Here is a 20,965-nt window from a genome sequence, read left to right on the forward strand (position 1 = left end):
TCTCCGGCACTGAGTCCGTCCCTGTGGCTCAGGAGGGTAAGGAGGAGAGCGGGAGGGCAATAGTTATTGGGGACTCATTAGTTAGAGGGATAGATAGGAGGTTCTGTGGCAGCAAAAGAGACTCGAGGATGGTTTGTTGCCTACCGGATGCCAGGGTCCGTGACGTCTCGGACCGTGTTTTCCGGATTCTTAAGGGGGAGGGGAAACAGTCACAAGTCGTGGTACACATTGGTACCAACGACATAGGTAAGAGAAGGGACGGGGATTTAAAACAGGAATTTCGGGAGCTGGGCTGGAAGCTGAGAGCAAAGACAAAACATGTGGTCATCTCTGGTACGCTACCGGTGCCACGCGATAGCGAGTTGAGGAACAGGGAGAGAGTGCACTTAAACATGTGGTTGCAGGGATGGTGCAGGAGGGAGGGTTTCAGATACGTGGATAATTGGAACACGTTCTGGGGAAGGTGGGACCTCTACAAACAGGACGGGGTGCACCTGAACCAGAGGGGCACCAATATCCTGGGAGGGAAATTTGCTACGGCTCTTCAGGGGGATTTAAACTAATTTGTCAGGGGAGTCGGAAAAGGAGTTGTAGTCCGGAAGTCAGTGTTGAGGGTGGTGAGATATTGGGGAAGGTATCAAGGTCAAGGGTGGGTACCGGTAGACAGGAAGATGGGTTGAAGTGTGTCTACTTCAATGCAAGGAGCATCCGGAACAAGGTGGATGAACTTGGGGCGTGGATTGCTACTTGGGACTACGATGTTGTGGCCATTACGGAGACGTGGGTAGAACAAGGACAGGAATGGTTGTTGGACGTTCCGGGGTATAGATGTTTCAGTAAGTGTAGGGAAGCTGGTAAAAGAGGTGGAGGAGTAGCATTGTTAATCAAGGATAGTTTAACGGCTGCGGAAAAGCACTTTGAGGGGGATATGCACACTGAGGTAATATGGGCTGCAGTTAGAAACAGGAAAGGAGCGGTCACGTTGTTAGGAGTTTACTATAGGCCCCCAAATAGTAATAGAGATGTGGAGGAAGAAATTGCTAAGCAGATTATGGATACGTGTGGGGGTCACAGGGTAGTTGTCATGGGGGACTTTAACTTTCCAAATATTGATTGGAACCTTTGTAGGTCGAATAGTTTGGATGGGGCACTTTTTGTGCAGTGTGTGCAGGAGGGTTTCCTGACACAATATGTGGATAGGCCGACAAGGGGTGAGGCCACATTGGATTTGGTACTGGGAAATGAACCGGGCCAAGTGTTAGATTTGGTTGTGGGAGAGAACTTTGGAGATAGTGACCACAATTCGGTGTCTTTTGTTATTGCAATGGAGAGGGATAGGGCCGGACGGCAGGGCAAGGCTTACAATTGGGGGAGAGGTAATTATGATGCGATTAGGCAAGAATTAGGGGGCATAAGATGGGAACAGAAACTGTCAGGGAAAGGCACTGATGAAAAGTGGAACTTTTTCAAGGAACAAATACTGGGTGTCCTTGATAGGTATGTCCCTGTCAGGCAGGGAGGAAATGGCCGAGTGAGGGAACCATGGTTCACAAAAGAGGTGGAATGTCTTGTGAAAAGGAAGAGGGAAGCTTATGTAGGGATGAGGAAACAAGGTTCAGATGGCTCGATTGAGGGTTACAAGTTAGCAAGGAATGAGCTGAAAAAGGGGCTGAGGAGAGCTAGGAGGGGACATGAGAAGTCCTTGGCGGGTCGGATCAAGGAAAACCCCAAGGCTTTTTACTCTTATGTGAGGAATAAAAGAATGACCAGGGTGAGGTTAGGGCCGGTCAAGGACAGTGGTGGGAACTTGTGTATGGAATCAGTAGAGATAGGCGAGGTGATGAATGAATACTTTTCTTCAGTGTTCACCAAGGAGAGGGGCCATGTTTTTGAGGAAGAGAAGGTGTTACAGGCTAATAGGCTGGAGGAAATAGATGTTCGGAGGGAGGATGTACTGGCAGTTTTGAATAAACTGAAGGTCGATAAGTCCCCTGGGCCTGATGAAATGTATCCTAGGATTCTTTGGGAGGCGAGGGATGAGATTGCAGAGCCTTTGGCTTTGATCTTTGGGTCCTCACTGTCCACGGGGATGGTGCCAGAGGACTGGAGAGTGGCAAATGTTGTTCCTCTGTTTAAGAAAGGGAATAGAAATGACCCTGGTTATTATAGACCGGTTAGTCTGACTTCGGTGGTTGGTAAATTGATGGAAAAGGTCCTTAGGGATGGGATTTACGACCATTTAGAAAGATGCGGATTAATCTGGGATAGTCAGCACGGATTTGTGAAGGGCAAATCGTGCCTCACAAATTTGATAGAATTTTTTGAGGAGGTAACTAGGTGTGTTGATGAAGGTAGGGCGGTTGATGTCATATACATGGATTTTAGTAAGGCGTTTGATAAGGTCCCCCATGGTCGGCTTATGATGAAAGTAAGGAGGTGTGGGATAGAGGGAAAGTTGGCCGATTGGATAGGTAACTGGCTATCTGATCGAAGACAGAGGGTGGTGGTGGATGGAAAATTTTCGGACTGGAGGCAGGTTGCTAGCGGAGTGCCGCAGGGATCGGTGCTTGGTCCTCTGCTCTTTGTGATTTTTATTAATGACTTAGAGGAGGGGGCTGAAGGGTGGATCAGTAAATTTGCTGATGACACCAAGATTGGTGGAGTAGTGGATGAGGTGGAGGGGTGTTGTAGGCTGCAAAGAGACATAGATAGGATGCAAAGCTGGGCTGAAAAATGGCAAATGGAGTTTAACCCTGATAAATGTGAGGTGATTCATTTTGGTAGGACAAATTTAAATGTGGATTACAGGGTCAAAGGTAGGGTTCTGAAGACTGTGGAGGAACAGAGAGATCTTGGGGTCCATATCCACAGATCTCTAAAGGTTGCCACTCAAGTGGATAGAGCTGTGAAGAAGGCATATAGTGTGTTAGCTTTTATTAACAGGGGGTTGGAGTTTAAGAGCCGTGGGGTTATGCTGCAACTGTACAGGACCTTGGTGAGACCGCATTTGGAATATTGCGTGCAGTTCTGGTCACCTCACTATAAGAAGGATGTGGAAGCGCTGGAAAGAGTGCAGAGGAGATTTACCAGGATGCTGCCTGGTTTGGAGTGTCGGTCTTATGAGGAAAGGTTGAGGGAGGTGGGGCTGTTCTCTCTGGAGCGGAGGAGATTGAGGGGAGACTTAATAGAGGTTTATAAAATGATGAAGGGGATAGATCGAGTGAACGTTCAAAGACTATTTCCTCGGGTGGATGGAGCTATTACAAGGGGGCATAACTATAGGGTTCATGGTGGGAGATATAGGAAGGATATCAGAGGTAGGTTCTTCACGCAGAGAGTGGTTGGGGTGTGGAATGGACTGCCTGCAGTGATAGTGGAGTCAGACACTTGAGGAACATTTAAGCGGTTATTGGATAGGCACATGGAGCACACCAGGATGGTAGGGAGTGGGATAGCTTGATCTTGGTTTCAGATGAAGGTCGGCACAACATCGTGGGCCGAAGGGCCTGTTCTGTGCTGTACTGTTCTATGTTCTATGTTCTATGGGGTTCTGAGGTTGTATTTGTAGCTATGGATTTCTTACTATAGACATTCTTGGCCATTAAATCATAAATGTTCTATTTAAGATACAGGTGAGGAGGAATGTCTTCTCTTGAAGGTAATGAATCTTTGAAATTCCCTGCCCCAGAGAGCAGTGGAGGTTTTTTTATTGAATATATTCAAGGTTGAGATGGACAGATTTATGTTAATGCTGAACAGGTGGGGAAGTGGAGTTAAGGTCAAGATCAGGCCACCTGTGGTCTTACTGAATGATGGAGCAGGTTTGAGGGGCCTACTCCTGCTACTATTTCCTATGTCTATTTTACAAAATAAATGGACAGGAGTGCTTATACATTCAAAGCTTACACATTCAATACTGGTTTTTAATGGCCCAGAAGATTTAATGCAGCACTATAACTGCATCTCACTGGTGATTCCATAAGAGTGCCAATACATCTGAGTTGTATATATACATGGCTACAGTGCAAGATAGAATAATCCTACGCATAACGATACACCAGCAGAGAATTATAAATGGGCCGAATGGCCTCCTTCACTGTAGATTCTATGATTCTAGTACCATAAGAAAAGAGAGTATTCTGTTTTTCCCTGACTCTACTGCAGTCTGACAGAGCTCTCTGAGGGACACTGCACTGCACATTTCCATGAACGATGGGCTTGGAAGATCCTGGTAGAAATGTGCATCAGTGTTGAGTTGGTGGCACTTATGAGTGGTGTAGAGAGTACACTTATGGTGCACTCTCTACACCACTTTTTACAGTTGATCTGGAGAGGTTGTACAACCATATCATAAAATGGCAGATTAAATAGAAGTATGATAGCTAATGGTTTTTGATTTACAGCAAAAAAGCACAATCAGTATGATGTTTGCATGTCAAAGACAATACAAATATACGGGGCGGCACGGTAGCACAGTGGTTGGGGCGGCACGGTAGCACAGTGGTTAGCACTGCTGCTTCACAGCTCCAGGGTCCCGGGTTCGATTCCCGGCTCGGGTCACTGTCTGTGTGGAGTTTGTACATTCTCCTCGTGTCTGCGTGGGTTTCCTCCGGGTGCTCCAGTTTCCTCCCACAGTCCAAAGATGTGCAGGTTAGGTTGATTGGCCAGGTAAAAAAAATTGTCCCTTAGAGTCCTGGGATGCGTAGGTTAGAGGGATTAGCGGGTAAATATGTGGGGTGGGATTGTGGTCGGTGCAGACTCGATGGGCCGAATGGCCTCCTTCTGCACTGTAGGGTTTCTATGATGATTTCTATACAGGAGAGAACGCTGACTTCTTATCAAAGTTGGATTTTGGTAATCTTTGTCCAAGTTTGGTTGTTCGGAAATGCACACTAGCATATGATTCATCAACTGCATGCTGGGTGATATTTTACATTTCCAATGGGGTCATATAAGGATATGAGTGGTGATTTGAATACAGGCGCAAGGATCAGATACATTTATGCACACCAACTGGCAAGACCAAGTCACCAAATGTGAGATGCTAAAATATGCAAAATCAATTATCTGCGAATCCTATTAAAAGGATTTGTTAGGATTTGTTAAAAGCTCTTTGTTAGGTTGGATGATGAAAGACTCCCTCAGTTGATTCTGTCAAGAAACTAATAAATAGGAGGGAAATTCTTTTTAAATTGGAAACAACAAATAGGATGCCCATATTTAAAGAAAAAAATTATACAGCAGCCTCAACATAGAAAATCATTCTCTAAGATACTTCACAGAAGCATAAGCTAATATTCAGACACGACCAAAGGTCTGGTCAAAGAGGTGGTATCAAGAAGGATCTTTAAAGCGGAGGGAGATGGTGAGATCGAAGGAGGCAATTCCAAAGTATAGGCCTAGATGGCTAAAGGCATGGCCAACAACAGTGAGAGAAGAGAGAGATGCCCAAGAAATCTGAGTCAGAAGATTACAATGTGCGCTTGTATGGCTGAGGAAGGTTACAGAGGTATGAAGGAATAATAACTTAACATTTTAGGTGTCGGGAGATCAGGAGGCAAAGTAGGCCAGATCAAAGGATGACACTGTGGAGAAGATACGGGTAACAGAATTATGCATAAACTGATCCATTTCTTCCGATCAATGGCAATGATCTATCTTCTGACTGTTGCTGCACTCATAAGTGCCCCCAACTCAACACTGATGCACATTTCTACCAGGATCTTCCAAGCCCATCGTTCATGGAAATGCGCAGTGCAGTGTGCCTCAGAGAGCTCCGTCGGACTGCAGTAGAGTCAGGGAAAAACAGAATACTCTCCTTTCTTACAGTACTAGAATCATAGAATCTACAGTGAAGGAGGCCATTCGACCCATCGAGTCTGCACCGACCATAATCCCACCCAAGCTCTATCCCCGCAACCCCATGCATTTTACCCTAGCTAGTCCGCCTGACACTAAGGGGCAATTTAGCATGGCCAATCCACCTAACCCGCACATCTTTGTACTGTGGGAGGAAACTGGAGCACCCGGAGGAAACCCATGCATTTACAGAGAGAATGTGCAAACTCCATACAGACAGTGGCCCAAGCCGGGAATTGAACCAGAGTCCCTGGTACTGTGAGGCAGCAGGGCTAACCACTGTGCTGTCCCTGTAGCGTTGCTATACGGCAAGTTTATTGGGTCAGTTTTAATGTTAGTGAATGGGCAGAGTGGGTAGAGGACCAGTGGGTGAAGAGCTTGCAGGTGGGAGCCAAGACCTGGCGTGCTGGTCCCTTGCTGGTAGTTACCCAGGAAATGTTGGATTAAAATCTAGCATAAATACCTGGGTAACTCCACAACTGACCCTCCGACTCCCCCCGAGCCTCTGACTATCCTCCAGATATAACTAGCCCATTCCCCAACCTGATGAATCCTCTCACTATCAGACTACATTCCCGCCACCTCAGCCCCAACCTGACCACTCTCCTGACCTGTCCATCCCCACCAACCTGACTAGCCCTCCCTTGACCCAACTATCTTGGAGATCTGGGTCGTGAGATGAGCCAGTGAGTCAGGTGGATAAGTAGGTCAGGGGGTTAGAGGGTCATGTGCATTATGTGGGTGGGTAGTGAGTTGGGACAAGATAATGGGTAATCAGATTGGGAAGGGTAGTCAGTTCAAGGGTTGTCAGATCGGGAAGATAGTTGGGTCAAGGGAGGTGGGGTGGACAGGTCAGGAGAGTGGTTAGGTTGGCGGGGATGTAGTCTGGTAGTGAGAGGATTCATCAGGTTGGGGGATGGGCTACTTATGTCTGGAGGGCAGTCAGAGGCTCCGGGGGGGGGGGGGGGGGGGGGGGGGGGGGGGGGGGGGGGGGGGAAGAGGGAGAGGAGAGGAGAGGAGAGGAGAGGAGAGGAGAGGAGAGGAGGAGGAGGAGGACTGTCTGTCTGGAGTTTGTACAGTCTCCCCGTATCTGCCTGGGTTTCCTCCAGGTGCTCCGGTTTCCTCCCACATACCAAAGATGTGCGGGTTAGGTTGATTAGCTATGCTAAATTGATCCTTAGTGTCAAGGGACCAGCAGTATAAATATGTGGGGTTACAGGGATAGGGCCTGGGTGGAATTGTTGTCAGTGCAGGCTTAGAACATAGAACATAGAACAGTACAGCACAGAACAGGCCCTTCGGCCCACGATGTTGTGCCGACCTTCATCTGAAACCAAGATCAAGCTATCCCACTCCCTACCATCCTGGTGTGCTCCATGTGCCTATCCAATAACCGCTTAAATGTTCCTCAAGTGTCTGACTCCACTATCACTGCAGGCAGTCCATTCCACACCCCAACCACTCTCTGCGTGAAGAACCTACCTCTGATATCCTTCCTATATCTCCCACCATGAACCCTATAGTTATGCCCCCTTGTAATAGCTCCATCCACCCGAGGAAATAGTCTTTGAACGTTCACTCGATCTATCCCCTTCATCATTTTATAAACCTCTATTAAGTCTCCCCTCAATCTCCTCCGCTCCAGAGAGAACAGCCCCACCTCCCTCAACCTTTCCTCATAAGACCGACACTCCAAACCAGGCAGCATCCTGGTAAATCTCCTCTGCACTCTTTCCAGCGCTTCCACATCCTTCTTATAGTGAGGTGACCAGAACTGCACGCAATATTCCAAATGCGGTCTCACCAAGGTCCTGTACAGTTGCAGCATAACCCCACGGCTCTTAAACTCCAACCCCCTGTTAATAAAAGCTAACACACTATATGCCTTCTTCACAGCTCTATCCACTTGAGTGGCAACCTTTAGAGATCTGTGGATATGGAGGCCATTTGGCTTGATGGGCCAAATGGCCTCCTTCCGTATTGTAGGGATTCTATCCCAGGGAGCACTAGAAGTTGAACCTTCCAAGGCAATTCCCACATAGGTCCATACATCAGGACTTCCAAGGGGTCCTGAAATGCATTTTTCAGTTGTACATCCGGTCTCTGACAATGCAAAGATCATAAGATTTGTCCCAAACTGAAGCTTAAGCAAAGCTGATGACAGAAGGTCATCTGAGAAAGTATTTGAACAGTTGGTTCTGGGGTAATAAAGGCATGTGGGTTTCTGCAGCAAATGATTTTAGTTAGGGACAGAGGTGAGATATGTCACAGAAAAGCAAGTTGCCTTTATCATAGGCAGAATATGATTGAAACTAACATTCCATTTAATTTTTTGTTTGTTGTATGCAGCCTGGTTCATTTAAAATTTGATTTATTTCTTTCACATGTATTAACATAGTGAAAAGTATTGTTTCTTGCGTGCTATACAGACAAAACATAACGTTCAGAGAAGCAAACGAGAGAGTGCAGAATGTAGTGTTACAGTCATAGCTAGGGTGTAGAGAAAGATCAACTTAATGCAAGGTAAGTCCATTCAAAAATCTGACAGCAGCAGGGAAGAAGCTGTTCTTGAGTCAGTTGGTACGCTACCTCAGACTTTTATATCTTTTTCCCGACGGAAGGTGGTGGAAGAGGGAATATCCAAGGTGCGTGGGGTCCTTAATTATGCTGGCTGCTTTGCGAGGCACCAGGAAATGTAGACAGAGTCAACGGATAGGAGACTGGTTTGCGTGATGGATTGGGCTACATTCACGACCTTTTGTAGTTTCTTGCGGTCTTGGGCAGAGCAGGAGCCATACCAAGCTGTGATACAACCAGAAAGAATGCTTTCTATGGTGCATCTGTAAAAGTTGGTGAGAATCGCAGCTGACATGCCAAATTTCCTTAGTCTTCTGAGAAAGTAGAAGCGCTGGTGGGCTTTCTTAACTATAGTGTTAGCATGGGGGGACCAGGACAGGTTGTTGGTGGTCTGGATACCTAAAACCTTGAAGCTGTCGACCCTTTCTACTTAGTCCCCATTGATGGAGACAGGGGCACATTCTCCTTTACGCTTCCTGAAGTCAATGACAATCTCCTTTGCTTTGTTCACGTTGAGGGAGAGATTATTGTTGCCGCACCAGTTCACTGGATTCTCTATCTCATTCCTGTATTCTGTCTCGTCATTGTTTGAGATCCGACCCACTACGGTGGTGTCGTCAGCAAACCTAAAAATCGAATTGGAGGGGAATTTGGCCACACAGTCATAGGTGTATAAGGAGTATAGTAGGGGGCTAACACAGCCTTGTGGGGCACCAGTGTTGAGGATGATCGTGGAGGAGGTGTTGTTGCCTATCCTTACTGATTGTGGTCTGAGAGATAGGAAGTTCAGGATCTAGTCGCAGAGGGAGGTGCCGAGGCCCAGGCCACAGAGTTTGGAGATGGATTTTGTGGGAATAATAGTGTTGAAGGCTGAGCTGTAGTCAATAAATAGGAGTCTGACATCGGTGTTCCAGGTTTGAGTGCAGGGCCAGGGAGATGGCGTCTGCGGTGGACCTGTTGCGGCGGTAGGCAAACTGTAGTGGATCCAGGTAGTCCGGGAGGCTGGAATTGATTTGTGCTATGACTAGCCTTTCGAAGCACTTCATAATGATGGATGTCAGAGCCACCGGCCGATGGTCATTATTTGCAAGATTGCACACAAAAGAAACTTGTGAGAAGCTGTGGACATGTGCAGGTTAAAGGAAACATTAGTTGGAAGTTCATCTCACAAGACTGTGAACAGACTACTTCAACCTGAAAAAGTGGCCAAGGACAGGGATGGCATCAGTAGCACAGATATAAGTTTGTGCTGGATCCAAAGACTATGGCTTTGGCCTTTGCACTGTTTAACTGAAGGCAATTGCTGCTCATCCCAGCATGGCAGTTGAGGGATCAAGACAGGTAGTGAAGAGGTCAAGTTGGATGTTGCAAGCATATAGAATCTGATCCCATGCCTTTGGAGAATGAGGTTTATAAAGTAAAATTGAAAGGGGTGGAACAAGGTGAGATGTGCAAAGGAGGAAAAAATGCCATAAGACATGAGGACACAAAGTGTGATTTTGTAATGAGTACACTGCCAACACCACAGTCTGGGCAGGAAAATTGCTGGAAGGCGTAGTCAGATGGGGAAATTTAGGGGGAAAAAGCGTCATCATCCCTCGGCCAGGTTTTCATCAATGTCATGACATTGATGTAATCATTCACATGGAGGGTAGTCACAGAGATGACCACCTGATTCTTTGATCAGACCTGTTTCAGTCCTGTGGCAGTGACAGAAATCTGATTGGAGAAATTTAAACAAAGAATTAGAGAAGCTGGGTACCAAACTCTGGTCACAACAAACAGGTTCAAAGGTTTTAGCAGAGAAATGGAGAATCAAAATGGTGTAACATTTTACATGGGAAATTGGTTGGGGAACATTTATTAAAAGAGCCAAGTGATGAAGGCAATTTGAGAGGGAAAGGAACTCCACAATGACAGTTAAGATGGGGACCAGGAAGGAAAGTCAACTGCTCAGCAGTTTAGAGAGAATTGGGTCAGTACAGCAAGGGGGAGATCTTACGGACATAATAAGCTCCGAGAGGGCAGAGATTTGAGGAGGCAATTCAGAGCTTGGGAGCTAGATGACCAATGGCATGGTTAACAATGATGAGGCAAAAAAAGATGAAAGACCAGAGTTGGAAGGCTCAGAAGGTCTTTGGGCTGGAAAACATTACAGGGATAGAAAGAGACAAAAATGTGAACAGATTTGAACAGGAGTGTAAGAATTTTAAACGTGAGGCATTGTGAACACCAGAAGCCAATAGAAGTCAGCAAGCACAAGTAATGATGGGGGTTTGTGAGAGATAGGATGTAGGCAGCAGAAACTTAATAAGCTGGCTTATGAAGAGTAGATCTTAGGAGGCTGATTAGAGAGTATTCGAATACTCCAGTCTGACAATGACAAAGGCATGGATGAGGGTATTGGTAGCAAGATAGGCTGAAGCAGGGATAGAGGCTTGCGATATTAGCAATAGAATTAGGCGATTTTTGAGATAAAGCACATGCATTTGGAAGCTCAACTTGGAGAAAATGGGATGAAGTTACATGCAGTTTGGCTCAACACTAGAAGGTAACTGAGGAGGAGAATGGAATCAGTGGCTAAGAGTGTTGAGCTATGCTGAAGTCAAAGATAATTCTGTTAAAATGTTCTTCACAGGATGTGGGAGGTCATTGGCTAGGCCAGCATTTACTGATCATTTCTAACTGTCCTTCCAAAGATGGTGAGCCACCTTCTTGAACCACTGCAGTCCATGTGGTGCAAGTACAACCACAGTGTTGTCAGGGACGGAGCTCCAGGATTTGACACAGCAACACTAATGTAGTTTCAAGTCCAGATGGTGTATGGCTAGGAAGGGAACTTGGAGGTACAGTAAGTAGTCTCACAACACCAGGTTAAAGTCCAACAGGTTTATTTGGTAGCACAAGCTTTCGGAGTGCTGCTGCTTCATCACGTGAGCGGCGCTCCAAAAGCTTGCTCTACCAAATAAACCTGTTGGACTTTAACCTGGTGTTGTGAGACAACTTACTGTGCCTACCCCAGTCCAAAGCCTGCAACTCCACAACTTGGAGGTAGCAGTGTGCCTGCTGCCCTTGTTCTTCTAGGAAGTAGAGATCACAGATTTGGAAGGTGCTGTCAAAAAAGTCTTGGTGAACTGCTGCAGTGCATCTTGCAGGTGGTAGGCACTGTTGCCGCTGGTGGTGAGTAAATGTTTATGGCAGTGGATGGTGTGCAAATCAAGTGGGCTGCTTTGTTCTGGATTTCCAATGTTTAACTCAGTGGTTCCCAAACTTTTTTCACTGGGCCGCACTTTCGGAATAAAAATTTGCTCACGCCACACCGAATTTTTTATTGATAAGAAATACATTCAAAAACCAAAAAAAAAACAACTCCTGGCAGTGCTTGATTCATAACATAGAACACAACTACTTTATAATATGATCACAGGACATCCAGAAAGTATAAAACAATCATTTTGGAAAAATATCTAATCCATGTTTAAATGTTTCTTTGATTGTCCTTGAATCTTCCCGCCACACTTGCCATCCTCTCTTGCCGCACCAGTGTGGCACGCCACACCCTTTGGGAACCACTGGTTTAACTGAAAGAAGCGACTCACCAGGACTGATGTCACACAGGCAATTTAACAATTAAAGACAGTGGAAGTATAAAGATAGGTGATGCTGCCATTTGGAAGCTAGCTATGTCTTTGGGTAATGTTACAATGGGGCAACCTTTTTAAAAATCATTTGCAGAACGTGGACATCACCGACTAGACCAGTATTTATTGCCTATCCCTAATTACACTTGAGAATGTGGCGGTGAGCGACCTTCTTGAACTACATAAACTGCACTGGTTCAAGCACCCCCAGTGTTGGTAGGGGTTGATTTTCAGGCCTTTTATTCAGCAATGAATAAACAGATACATTTCCAAGTCATGATGCTGAGAGATTTGGAAAAAGACCAATGTGGTGACAAGGACCAAATTGGACAATGCAGGTGGTGGAAAGTATATCTGAGTGAGGAGTGCCATAGAATCAGACAGTACAGGAGGCAACCATTCAGCCCACGTGCATGCAGCAGGTTTTTGAAAGAACTATTAAATTACTCCTAATCCCACCTAAGCTTGCTCTTTCCCCTATCCCTGCAATGTTTTCTTGTCATGGATACATCCAATTTCCTTTTGAAACCTACCATTAACATTCCTTCAGGCAATGCATTAATTGAATTTACAGCACCAAATCTACTATACACCTTATACACCTATGACTTTGTGGCCAAATTCCCCTCCAATTCGATTTTCAAGTTTGCTGACGACACCACCATAGTGGGTCGGATCTCAAACAATGACGAAACAGAGTAGAGAAATGAGTTAGAGAATCTGGTGAACTGGCGCGGCAACAATAATCTCTCCCTCAATGTCAACAAAACAAAGGAGATTGTCATCGACTTCAGGAAGCATAGTGGAGAACATGCCCCTGTCTACGTCAACGGGGACAAAATAGAAAGGGTCGAGAGCTTCAAGCTTTTAGGCATCCAGATCACCAACATGGGAGTCCTGGTCTCCCCATGCCGACACTATAGTTAAGAAAGCCCACCAACTTTCTTCTACTTTCTCAGAAGACTAAGGAAATTCGACATGTCAGCTACGACTCTCACCAACTTTTACAGATGCACCATAGCATGAATGTAGTCCAATCCATCACGCAAACCAGCCTCCCATCCATTGACTCGCTGCTTAGGCAAAGCAGCCAGCATAATTAAGGACCCCACGCACCCCGGACATTCTCTCTTCCACCTTCCTCTGTCGGGAAAAGATTCAAAAGTCTGAGGTCACGTACCAACCGAACAGCTTCTTCCCAGCTGCTGTCAAGACTTTTGAATGGACTTACCTTGCATTAAGTTGATCTTTCTCTACATCCTAGCTATGACTGTAACACTACATTCTGCACTCTCTCGTTTCCTTCTCGATGAACGGTATGCTTTGTCTGTATAGCGTGCAAGAAACAAAACTTTTGACCGTATATTAATACGTGACAATAATAAATCAAATCAAAAATCAGGCCATTCGTCTGCGTCAACATTCATGTACTAAGGGGCAAGATGTGGTCACTTGTTAGCCTAATTTCCTACAAATTTATAATGCCAATGCAATCATTCACAATAATGTACCACCATATAGTCGCAGACCCCAGTTCAAAATTCTGAAGTGACTTCTAGCAGGATACTAGCATCGGGCATATTCGACAGGTTTTAGGAGCCCATATAACCTTCATGCCATATAGGACTAACCATCCATTTGATTAGAATGAAGACGATTAGTCACAAGGGGTCTCAAAGAGATGGTGGCAGAGTGATATTGTCACTGGACTAGTAATCCAGAGTCCCCGGCTGCTGCTCTGAGGACCTGGATTTAATTACCACCACAGAAATTCAATAAAAATCTGAGATTAAAAGGGATCATGGTGATGAGTAAAACCATTGTAGATTGGCATCTAGAACAAAGAACAAAGAAAAGTACAGCACAGGAATAGGCCCGTTGGCCCTCCAAGCCTGTGCTAATTATGATCCCTAATTAAGCTTAAAAAAAACCATTTGCCCTTATGCAGTTTGTACCCCTTTATTCATGTACCCATCCAGATGCCTCTTAACTGTTGCTAATGTGCTTGCTTCCACCATCTCCTCAGGCAGCACCTTTCAGGCACCCACCACTCTGCGTGAAAAACCTTCCCCGCACATCTCCCTTAAAATTACCCCCTCTCACCTTGAACCTCTGCCCCCTTGTAATTGACACTTCCACCCTGGGAAAAGGCCCGACTATCCACCCTGTCTATGCTTCTCATAATTTTGTAGACCTCTATCAGATCTCCCCCAGCCTCCGTCTTTCCAGTGAAAACAATCCTAGTTTATTCAACCTCTCCTTATAGCCAACACCCTTGAGACCAGGTAACATCCTGGTGAACCTTCTTTGCACTCTCTCCAAAGCTTCCACGTCCTTCTGATAGTGTGGTGACCAGACCGCAATACCATGCAGCCTAACCAAGGCTTTATGTAGCTGCAACATGATTTCCCAACTCTTGTACTCTGCCCGGCTGATGAAGGCAAGCATGTCATATGCCTTCTTAATCACCTTGGCCACCTGTGTTGCCATTTTTAGGGAACTGTGGACCTGCATGGCCAGATCCCTCTCTATGTTAACGTTCCTAAGGGTTCTGCCATTTGCAGTATAATTCACACCTAAATTTGATCCTCCAAAATGCATCACCTCACATTTGTCCAGATTAAACTCCATCTGCCATTTCTGTGCCCAAGTCTCAAATCTATCTATATCCTGTTGTATCCTTGGACTATCCTAGCACATTCAGCAACTCCACCAATCTTCATGTCGTCTGCAAACTTAGTGGTCAGATCACCCACATTTTCCTCCAGATCATTCATATATACTACAAACAGAGGTCCCAGCATGGATTCCTGCAGAACACCACTAGCTACAGATCTCCATTCTGAAGAACACCCTTTCACTGCTACTGTCTTCTATAACCAAACCAGTTCTGTATCCATCTAGCCAGTCCACCCCAAATCCCGTGATTTTAGTTTTTGCACTAGTCTGTCATGTGGGACTTTGTCAGACGCCTTACTAAAGTCCATATAAATTACATCCACATCCCTTCCCTCAACATTTTTTTTGTCACCTCTTCAAAAAACTCAATCAAGTTGGTGAGTCATGACCTTTCCTGTACAAAACCATGCTGCCCGTCACTAACAATTCCATTTTCTTCCAAATGTGCATATATCCTGTCCCTCAGTATCTTCTCCAAAAGCTTCCCCAGCACTGACATCAGGCTCACTAGCCTACAATTTGCTGGATTATCCCTGCTTCCTTTCTGAAACAGGGGAACAACATTGGCTATTCTCCAGTTCTCTGGAACCTCGCCTGTGGTCAAAAAGGTTGTGAATATATCTATTAAGGCCCCAGCTATTTCTACCCTTGCCTCCCGCAGTAACTTGGGATAGGTCCCATCTGGCCCCAGGGACTTGTCTACCTTAATGCAATTTAGGATACTCAACACTTCCTCCTTCGATATATTAAGATTGTATAGAGCATTCACACACCTATCCCTGACCGTCATGTCCTTCTCCTTGGTGAATACTGATACAAAGTACTCATCAAGGATTTCACTCACTTCCTGTGGCTCGATGCACCATTTCCCTCCATTGAGTGGACCTACTCTTTCTTTTGCTACCCTCTTGCTCCTAATATATGCATAAAAAGCCTTGGGATTTGCTAAAAACATTTCATGCCCCCTTTTAGCCCTCCTAATTCCACATTTAAGTTCCTTCCTACTTTCAATATACTCCAAGTGTTTCCTCAGCTTTTAGATGCCTAGACCTATCGTATGCTTCCTTTGTCCTTTAGACTAAGCTTGTCATTCATGGTCGACGAATTCTGCCATTTCTATCCTTCATTTCATTTTTGCAGGGACATGCCTGTCCTGCACTTCAATCAACTGGCCTTTTAAGTCTCCCACATGCCAGACATAGATTTGCCCTCAAACAGCTGCTCCCAATCCACGTTCCCCAGTTCCTGTCTAATTTGGATGTAATTGGCCCTCACCCAATTAAGCATCCTCACCCGAGGGCCATTCTTGTCCTTATGACTACTCGAAATCTTATGGAATTATAGTCATTAAGCCCAAACAGCTTCCCCACTGAAGCATCGATCACCTTGCCTGGCTCATTCCCAATACCAAGTCAAGTATGGCCCCCTCCCTAGTTGGATTGTCAACATACTGTATCAAAAAGCCCTCCTGGACACATCTAACAAATTGCTCTCCATCCAAGCCCCTGGTTGTAATGGATTCCCAGTCAATATGGGGGAAGTTAAAGTCACCCACCACACCTACCTTGCTTTTCTCACACCTTTTCAGTACCTGACAACACAACTGCTCCTCTATCTCCTGCAGGCTGTTGGGAGGTCCCAACATTGTGATTTCACCCTTCTTATTCCTGAGCTCCACCCATAATGCCGCACTACAAGAGACCTCCAATTTCTCCTCCCTCAACACAGCTGGGATGCGCTCCCTAATCAGCAATGCAACCCCCCCAAGCCTTTTGTTTCCCCTTCTGTGCCGTCTAAAACAACGATATCCCGTAATGTTAAGCTGCCAGTCCTGTCCCTCCTTTAACCATGTCTCTGTAATTGCAATAACAGCATATTGACATCTGATCCACGAATGGCCTGCATTCAACTCTGAAATGGCCTAGCAAGCCTCGTGGAGGAGGCGGCTGCCACTCGGCCCATCGAGCCTGCACTAACAACAATCCCACCCAGGCCCTATCCCTCTAACCCCACGTATTTACCCTGCTAATTCCCTTGACTCTAAGGGGGCATGGCCAATCAACCTAACCTGCGCATCTTTGGAGTGAGAGGGGAAAATGGAGCACCTGGAGGAAACCTACACTCCCAACATTGTGATTTCACCCTTCTTATTCCTGAGGTCCACCCATAATGCCTCACTACAAGATCTCTCCAATTTCTCCTCCCTCAACACAGCTGGGATGTGTTCCCTAATCAGACACAGGGAGAATGTGTAAACTCCACACAGTCACCCGAGACTGGAATGAACCTGGGTGCCTGGCACTGTGAGGCAGCAATGCTAACACTTAGTTGAAGGGAAATTAGGGATGGGCAAGCTAGACTGCTAATTGGCTTGTGAATCATTCATTGCTTCAAAAGGTATGAATATATAAAAACAGCAATCATTGCGGGAGCATTTTCACAAAAAGGATTACAGTTGACCAACACCACCGGTTCAGGTTTTGGTTGTGCTAACATCATCCATTCCTGAACTTAGTTTTTTTTTAAATCTATCTACAATATCTACAAGTAACATCGAATTTACTTTGTTTTCAGTAAACAAACAGGTTAAATAAATATCACACAATTAAATCAGAGGAAGGTGTCTCAAAGATCCAGTCAGGTAATAATATAAATTGCACCTACAATAAATGGAAATGGACCTGATCATTTTGAGATACTTATCAACGAGTAAGCACTAGAGAAAGAGGCAGGGTGAGTGGCATCAGATCTATGTCCCCACACAGGCAGCTGCACTGCTATTTTTAGTTATTGTGCATCTCTTGTTGCAAGAGGAAATTGTGATGAGCGATATTTACCTACAGCCTCATCTGCTGACCAAAACATACAGAACTGTTTAAAGAGGGCATTGAAAAAAAGACAAGACACTGACTAAGGATGGCAGAAAAAGTCACTTGATGTCTGGAAGTGAGAGTTGACCTTTTCTGAAGTTACTGTATGTAGGTAATGGCAAAAACTATGGGACGTATAATGGTTGATGGGAAGCAAAGCAGGTTAGCATGTGGAGAGGACAGTTCAACTGCATATAAAATGTTATTAATGGAGGTGTTAGGATTCAAAAAGGTATAAAAACGAGCACAAGGGCACTTTACTTCAATGCTCGTAGCATTCGAAACAAGGTAAACGAGTGGACGGCACAAAAAATCGCGAATGAGTATGATTTACTGGCCATTACAGAGAAATGGTTGTTAGGTGGTTACAACTGAGGGTTAAATATCCAAAGATGAGAGATTATTTGGAAGGACAGACAGGAAGGTAAGGGAAGTGGTGTAGCTTTGATATTTAAGGATGACATCAGAGTGGTTGTGAGAGATGATAAAGGTTTTATGGAGAAAAGGGTTGAATCCATTTGGGTGGAAATTAGAAATAGTAAGGATAAAAAGTCACTGATAGGCGTAGTCTATAGGCCACCAAATAATGACATCACGGTGGGGCAGACAATGAACAAAGAAATAACTGATGCATGTAAAAATGGTACGGCAATTATCATGGGGGATTTTAATCTAGGTCGGTCGGTCAAGGCAGCCTTGAGGAGGAGTTCATAGAACGTATCCGCGATAGTTTCCTCAAACAGTATATAATGGAACCTACGAGGGAGCAAGCTATCCGAGATCTGGTCCTGTGTAATGAGACAGGAATAATTGATGATTTTTAAAAATTCATTCGTGGGACATGGGCGTCGCTGGCTGGCCAGCATTTATTGCCCATTCCTAGTTGCCCTTGAGAAGGTGGTGGTGAGCTGCCTTCTTGAATCGCTGCAGTCCATGTTCTGTGGGTTGACCCACAATGCCATTAGGGAGGGAATTCCAAGATTTTGACCCAGCGACTGCGAAGGAACAGCGATATATTTCCAAGTCAGGATGGTGAGTGGTTTGGAAGGGAACTTACAGGTGGTGGTGTTCCCATTTATCTGCTGCCCTTGTCCTTCTAGATGGAAGTGGTCGTGTGTTTGGAAGGTGCTGTCACAGGATCTTTGGTGAATTGCTGCAGTGCATCTTGTAGATAGTACACGCTGCTGCTACTGAGCATTGGTGGTGGAGGGAATGGATGTTTGTGGATGTGGTGCCAATCAAGCGGGCTGCTTTGTCCTGAATAGTGTCAAGCTTCTTCAGTGTTGTTGAAGCTGCACCCATCCAGGCAAGGGGGGAGTATTCTATCACATTCCTGACTTGTGCCTTGTAGATGGTGGACAGGCTTTGGGGAGTCAGGAGGTGAGTTACTCGCTGCAGTATTCCTACCCTCTGACCTGCTCTTGTAGCCACTGTTTATGTGGTGAGTCCAGTTGAGTTTCTGGTCAATGGTAACACCAAGGATGTTGACAATGGGGATTCAGTGATGGTAACACCATTGAATGTCAAAGAGTGGTGGTTAGAGTGTCTCTTATTGGTGATGGTCATTGTCTGGCATGAATGTTATTTGCCATTTGTCAGCCCAAGCCTGGTTATTGTCCAGATCTTGTTGCATTTGAACATGGACTGCTTCAGTATCTGAGGAGTCGTGAATGGTGCTGAACATTGTGCAATCATCAGTGAACATCCCCACTTCTGACCTTAGGATGTAGGGAAGGTCATTGATGAAGCAGCTGAAGATTTTTGGGCCTAGGACACTACCCTGAGGGACTCCTACAGAGATGTCCTGGAGCTGAGATGACTGACCTTCTACAACCATCTTCCTATGTGCCAGGTATGACTCCAACCAGCGGACAGTTTGCCCCAATACCCATTGATTCCAGTTTTGCTAGGGCTCCTTGAAGCCACACTCGGTCAAATGCAGCCTTGATATCAAGGGCTGTCACTCTCACCTCACCTCTAGAATTCAGTTCTTTTGTCCACATTTGAATCAAGGCTGCAATGAGGTCAGGAGCTGAGTGACGCTGGCGAAACCCAAACTGGGCATTATTGAGCAGGTTATTTCATAGTTAGGGATCCTCTCGGAAGGAGCGATCACAGCATGGTTGAATTTAAAATACAGATGGAGGGTGGGAAGGTAAAATTCAATAATAGTGTCTTGTGCTTAAACAAAGGAGACTACAATGGGGTGAGGGAGGAGTTGGCTAAAGTAGACTAGGAGCAAAGGCTTTATGGTGGGACAATTGAGGAACAGTGGAGGACTTGCAAAGCAATTTTTCACAGTGCTCAGCAAAAGTACATACAGTGAAAAGGAAGGGCTGTAGGAAAAGGGATAATCAGCCATGGATATCTAAGGAAATAAAGGAGGATATCAAATTGAAAGATAATGCATCCAAAGTGGCAAAGATTAATGGGAAACTAGAGGATTGGGAAATCTTTAAAGACCAACAGAAAGCCACTGAAAAAAGCTATAAAGGTAAGATGGATTATGAGAGTAAACTAGCTCAGAATGTAAAAACAGATAGCAAAACTTTCTACAAATATATAAAACAAAAAAGAGTGGCCACGGTAAACATTGGTCCTTTAGAGCTTGAGAAGGAGAATTTAATAATGAGAAATGAGGAAATGGCCAAGGCATTGAAAAGGTTTTCAGTGGAAGACACAAATAACATGCCAAAAATTGATGACTAGGAGGCTCAGGGATCAATGATAGGTCCACTGTTATCTGTCATTTATATTAATGATTTGGGTGAGAATTTAGGAGGCATGGTTAGTAAGTTTGCAGATGACACCAAGATTGGTGCCATAGTGGACAGTGAAGGTTATCTAGGATTGCAACGGGATTTTGATCAATTGGGCCAGTGGGCTGACGAATAGCAGAGTTTAATTTAGATAAATAGAGGAAACATCCTTTCAGCATCTAGCCTGTCAAAACCCCTCAGATTCTTATGTTCTAATAAGAGGCAGCACGGTGGCACAGTGGTTAGCACTGCTGCCCGACAGCGGCAAGAACCCAGGTTCAATTCCGGCCTTGGGTGACTGTGTAGAGTTTGCATATTCTCCCAGTGCCCGTGTCGGTTCCTCTAGGTGCTCCTGTTTCCTCCCACAGTCCAAAGGTGTGTAGGTTAGGTGGATTGACCATGCTAAATTGCCCCTTAGTGTCCCAAGATGTGTAGGTTAAGGGGATTTGTGGGGTTGTAGGTATAGGGCGGGGGCAATGGGCCTGGGTAAGATACTCTGTCAAAGACTTAATGGGCCAAATGGCCTCTTTTGCACCATAGAAATTCTATGATCAACTCTTATTCTTCTAAAAGCAATGAA

General features: G+C 45.3%; 1 protein-coding gene across 3 annotated transcripts in view; it reads right to left on the reverse strand.

The window, feature by feature from the left end:
- The window catches only part of ark2n (arkadia (rnf111) N-terminal like PKA signaling regulator 2n), a 113,165-nt gene that overhangs the window by 73,728 nt on the left and 18,472 nt on the right, over positions 1 to 20,965 (reverse strand). The gene's annotated exons all lie outside the window — the stretch shown is intronic.

The sequence above is a fragment of the Mustelus asterias genome, chromosome 1 (assembly GCF_964213995.1).
Source record: "Mustelus asterias chromosome 1, sMusAst1.hap1.1, whole genome shotgun sequence".
NCBI classification, from domain to species: Eukaryota; Metazoa; Chordata; class Chondrichthyes; order Carcharhiniformes; family Triakidae; genus Mustelus; species Mustelus asterias.